At 34.1% G+C, this 5,981-nt stretch overlaps 1 non-coding gene across 1 annotated transcript; it reads left to right on the forward strand.

Annotated features, from left to right (window-relative positions):
- Positions 1-1,585: 1,585 nt before the first annotated feature.
- Positions 1,586-1,692, forward strand: LOC131170188 (small nucleolar RNA R71). Its single transcript, XR_009141125.1, has one exon. It is a non-coding gene; the product is annotated as a small nucleolar RNA R71 (small nucleolar RNA).
- Positions 1,693-5,981: the final 4,289 nt, after the last annotated feature.

The raw sequence follows: 5,981 nt of genomic DNA on the forward strand, positions 1-5,981 counted from the left end.
GTTTTGGTCCTTCAAAGTAGGTTTGGTCATGCTGCCAGGAGCATGACCATTTGACCTACGAATTTGACTCCCATGCTAATAATTCCCACACATTTCCTTTGGTCATTATTGACCATTTTTCAGTCCACAATAGGTCAAAGTCATCATTTATGCATTTCTCTAAAATTTGCCTCAAAACCCTAGGTCCAAAACCCTAACTCACTTAATTTGTTACATTTTACTAATTCTAAACATCTCAATCTTACTACTTCATTCAAACAAACTTGCCTAGCATATTGAATTCAATCAAAACTCAAACATATGCATAGTAACCCTAGTTGGTCAAATTTTCAGTTTGGTCCTTCACAAATGTTTTCTTTTCATTTTAAGTATATTTTTAGGTTAATTAAGCTATAAACATAACTAAATTAACTAACAATTCAAGTTTAGTTTACTAACCTTGTGTGCAGAATTTCTTCTCCCTTTTCTTCAAATTTTTCTTCTTTCTTTTCCTTGAATCTTCTTTCCTAGTTGCCCAAACAAAGTCTAGTTATGGTAGGACAATTTTCTATGGTTGGATTTTGGGTTCTTCAAGCTCAAAAATGAGCTTTCATGGTGGTTTTGGTGTGGGAGAGAGAGAGTGACGTTTTTTTGAAGAAGACTTGTGTTTTATTTTTTCTTTTCTTTTCTTTTCTTTTATCTTTATCTTATGGAAGACCACAAAAAAATCAAATTAATTAATTTATTAATTAACACTTATGGCATCATGCATGATATCATGCATGATGTCATCACCGTTTCACTTTTTCATTTTCCTCTCTTTTTTTTTTCTATTTTTCTATTAGTTCTTTAATTTAATTCTCGATTCCAAAATTTTCTTTTCTCCGATTTTATTGGATAGTTAGGTTAGGAGTCAGCTCTCGGGGTCAATTGACCAAATTCCCCCTCGCCGGTTCATCCCGGTTTGCAAATAATTCCATATTTCTTTTGGTTCCCTGACCTAATTATTTGACTGACTCAACAGTTCTTTTTCGTGATTTTCTCTTTTCCACTATGTCCATAAGGGTCCTAAGGACCGCAGCGTCACTTTTTACGATTCGAAATTTGAGTTTAAAATGACTTCGCAGTCGTTCCCGAGGAGGTCACTCATCGCTGTGACTCTCTGCTCGTTTAACCTCTTATGTTCTGTTTTTCTTATTTATACTTAACTAGTTAAACATTACTAATTATTTGTGTTTATGGCTTCTCAAGTTGTCTTAAGTGTGGCCCTAATCCCATTAATTGTCCGGACAGACACCGGTCACCGGAACAGTGAAATATACCAGGCTATACCAATAGGGGTGTTACATTGTCCATCTTCCTTGTTAAAGCATTAAACTTAGCATTAATCATATTCATGGCATCAAGCTCAAACATACTAGTTGGTTTCTTGATCTCATTCCTTTCATAACTCCATTGGTAGTTGTTATAAGCAATTTTATCTAGATTTGAAAAAGCTTCATCTTCAAATTTCTCCAAAAGATCACCTCCAGAAGATGCATCAATTGTACTTCTAATAGCTGGTGAAACTCCATTGTAAAAGTGTTGAACAAGCATCCACTTAGGAATCCCATGATGTGGACATCTCCTTTGCAGATCCTTATACCTCTCCCATGCTTCATACAAGCTCTCATCATCTCTAGATTTGAAAGAAGTTAGCTCATTTCTTAGCTTAGCTGTCCTACTTAGTGGAAAATATTGAGCTAAAAATGCTTGAGAAATTTCATCCCATGTTGTGATAGAACCGGGTGGCAAAGAATGTAACCACTCTCTAGTTCGGTCTTTCAAAGAGAAAGGAAATAATCAGAGTCAAATTGCATCATCAAAAACTCCATTTATCTTCAATATATGACTGATCTCAAGAAAGTGTGCTAGATGAACATGTGGACTTTCACTTAGACTTCCCCCAAATTGTGATTATTGTACCATCTGACACAATGCAGGCTTCAATTCAAAATTATTAGCTTCCATTCTTGGTCTTGTGATACTTGGCATGAAATCCCCAATGTTAGGATAAGCGTGATCCTTCACAGAACGATTGTTATTATTGTTGTCCATTTCTTGTTGTGGTTGCTCTTGCTCTTGCTCTTGTTCTTGTGCTCTTTCTTATTATTGTTGAGCTTTAAATTCAACTTTTCTCCTCTTAGCTTTTGCTCTTAAAGTTCTTGCTGTCTTTTCTATTTCTGGATCAAAGAATAAATTGTTTTCTTCACTTTTTATCTGTCTCATAAAATAAAAGTACCTAAAAAACAAAATAAACAAATTCTCAAAGTGAAATGGTAAAAGAAATTAAAAATAAAAATAAAAATAAAAATAAAAATAAAATACCCAAATTAACCAAACAAACAATCCTTCAATATTAAGCAAAAATTCAAATCCCCGGCAACGATGCCAAAAACTTGATGCACGTATCCGCAAGTATATGGGTCGTATCAAGTAATAGAGTGATAAGTAAAGTATTGTTCCCATGAGGATTTTCCGTTTGAGTACCAAACTATGAATGAAGTGATTATTTGGGCGAATGATTGATGAATAAATGGTAAATATAAATGAACAAAGTAAATTGATGAATCTAATTAGAATGGGTAAAGAGCAAGCAAATAAATTCTAAATCTAGATACAATTGAACTAAATTACTAATGGGTAATTTAAATCAAAGTCCAATTATGATAAAAATGATTCCAGAGTTAGGGGTTCATGCATAAATTAATTGAGATTTGTCTTGGGTATTCCAATTTTAAGGGAAAATAGAGTTTAAAGGTGATTGATTCTAAATTCCTTTAATATCTTTTTCAAGCAAACCAAAGTGTGTTTTAAAATAACCAAACCTACTTTCGTACGGTATTTGATTAATTTAAAACTCATTAAGTTTTGTAACCAATCATTAATTCCTCTTAAAACCCTAGTTTATTTCTAAATCTAGGTTATTTTAATTTCTAATCCTTGATTATCTATCAGTGATCTGCACCTTTTGATCCTTCAATCAAAGATTAACACAATATCCAATGGGTACTAACATTAGGCAAGTAAATCAAGCACACAAGGTGTCACACCCTACGCCTCCGCAAGATGTAACATGATCCCGTAGTATACCTAATGAATTACCAAACTTCGACTACTGATAACCCATTAAATACACTACAAGGGATTTTAAACCTTTTTTTTATTTCTTTTTATAGTAGTGAGCACTTTTAACATGTGTTAAAAAAAAATTTATCGAAGTTAAATCACATATTAGGTCTGAAATAGCCACAAATTTTATAAAAATTTTGCCAGAGCACCGTCTATATTTGGAGCAAAACAGTTCTTCAAAAACCTATAGAAAACACTTCCAATATATTTGTTTTAGTCCCAAACTCCAATATGGCTCATATAACACAAATTTGATCAAACAATTTAATAACACAGTGTAGCCAATCAATAACATAACTTAGGTCATGACACAAACTTTTCTGAACAAGCCGTGTTGTACACCACGACAAGGCAAACTCACCCCAGTAATCGAAATCAATGAGGGAGGTGGCTAGCTAGCTAATGAGAACTCATCCATACTCACCTCAGACTGATAAGTCAAAGAGGGAGGAATATAGTCATACTCACCCCATAAATGGAGGAGGAATATGGTGTACCCATCAGAGCACTTACAGGCGTTACGTATCGCCATCCCTGCAAGCTCCTGGGTTAACGCATGAGAGTTCCTAGGAATCGTAGGCGTTACGTATCACCGTCCCTACTTTTCTCCGATACCACTAAACACAATTTATCTCAAAATTTCCATTTGCAAAGTAGGCAACAGAATAATTCTCAAATAAAATTCCCAAAACCAAAACAATAAAAAATTATTCATAACTCATTTCTCTAAATAAAGTTTCTAGTAAAAGCAGTGAAGATAAAAAATATTGTGCACAGACCTAGTTTGAGTCGCCTCTAGGCCTTTTGCTTATGCTTTTCAATATCCTTTTCAACTGAAACACACAATTTAAAGTGTTTCAATACTCAGTTAAATTGCTTCTAATAATAAAATCCAATATCTAAATTTTCTTAGTACTATTCCCTTCAATTCATTTCATTAGTCAACCTCTAATGTTGACCTTTGATGCACTCTAGATGAATTAGGTTTAATGTTAACAATATGTCACATTTTATAGTCCTTTAGTATTGATATATGTTACCAAATTCATTTTCAAGTGTATTGCATATTATTGCAATTTACTGAATTTCGGTATGCTATTTTGACCTAGCCGGATGACCTATTTTCCTCGGTTTTCGGTTTCTGGTCCGGCTTACAAACTTGTAGGTCTATGTCTTATTGCACTCAGGGCAAAATTTCAGGTCATTCTGAGTTGTATAGACCAAGATATGGTCAATTTACTAAAGCTAAATAGATTGCACCTTTAGTGCAAAATTTAGTCAATTTTAGGTCACTTTTAGTTCTGGCAGTTTTGGTACCCGAATTTATGCAAGCTATTTGACTTGGTTCTGATAATTTCTGGGTTTTGGTGTCTTCATAAGAATTGTATATCTATTTCTAAGCTATCCATGGTAAATATTTCAGGTCAATTGGACCTGTTTTGAGTGAGTTATGGCCAAAACACTAACTGCTGCCCAAATGGTCAATTTTCAGGCTTTCAAGTCACTAATCCAGATTTGGTCATTTTTAAGGTCAGTTTCTAGGCAGAATTTGGCAACATTTCTGCATGAAAGTTGGCCCATTTGGTGTCTAGTTTCACCCCTCATTGGCCTCATACCAATTGGGTTCACAGTTTTGCACTTATGACCTAATTTAGGTACTGCCAACATACATAACCTGCACAAGACAATTACACTTCCAATTTAACATTCCTCCTCCTCCTCATGACTTCATTATTTATTCATAGCACTTCTACAAATACTAAACACAATTCCAAAAAGCATATTGGACAGAACACTCAAGTGCTTAATGCACACAATTCACCATTAAAGTCCAACATTCACATCCATCCAAATTCAATGTACATCAACACTTATTTTACACATACACTTCCGTGGCAATACTACAAACTGCCCACAATTCAACACCACCATATTTCATTAATAAACTTCATATTCACACACACAAATTCATGATATTATAGGCTGCCAAACATGGTAGTTTGCCAAAGCATCAAGGCCCCATTTCAAACCCTTAATTCAAGCACTAACATGCACATACTTGGACATTAACCTACTACCACTTCTATTTGAGTTAATCAACCTTAATTCCCATCAAATACATATAAGAATAAGTCACTAACCATGCATTTTCATGGCTTCCAAAACTAAGGTTCACCAATACTTATCATTTCCTCAATTTTTCTTAGCAATTCAACTTACCCAAAGCTCAACACAAGGATTAGTGAAGGTAAATGGAAAGATTAAGCACTAACCTCAACTTGAGCTTCACAAATCCATGGAATTTCCTCTCTTTTTTTCTGCCCACATATTGCCCATGGTGTGAAGACCACTTTTAATGAAGGGAGTTTGAAGAAATATGGCTTGAATCATGGTAGATTTGAGCTTATGCATGAATGGCCATAGAGGAAGCTTGGAAGAACATTTGGCCATGGAAGAACTTGAGAAAGCAATTCGGCAAAGTGAAAAAAATGAGGAAGAAAGTGAATTTGCTTGTTGTCCACTTGGTTTTATATGTCCACTAATCCCACTTAGTGGAGCACTAACCATAAATTAATGATTTAATTAGTTAAAGTTCCATAATTTGCGCATTTGCCTCATTTCTTTCACTATTTAAATAATGTGCCACATTTTTATTTTTTATGACATTTTCAAAGTGTAATACCACTTATTTTTAATGGAAATTGAGGTCAAAAGTCAACTCTAGGTGTTAAATGACCAAAATGCCCCACTTCGGATTATATTCCCAATTTTTCGATAACACCGATTTTTGTCTATTTCTTGATTTCTTTTTTTTTTGTACTAATTTATTA

The sequence above is a fragment of the Hevea brasiliensis genome, chromosome 10 (assembly GCF_030052815.1).
Source record: "Hevea brasiliensis isolate MT/VB/25A 57/8 chromosome 10, ASM3005281v1, whole genome shotgun sequence".
Classification (NCBI taxonomy): Eukaryota; Viridiplantae; Streptophyta; class Magnoliopsida; order Malpighiales; family Euphorbiaceae; genus Hevea; species Hevea brasiliensis.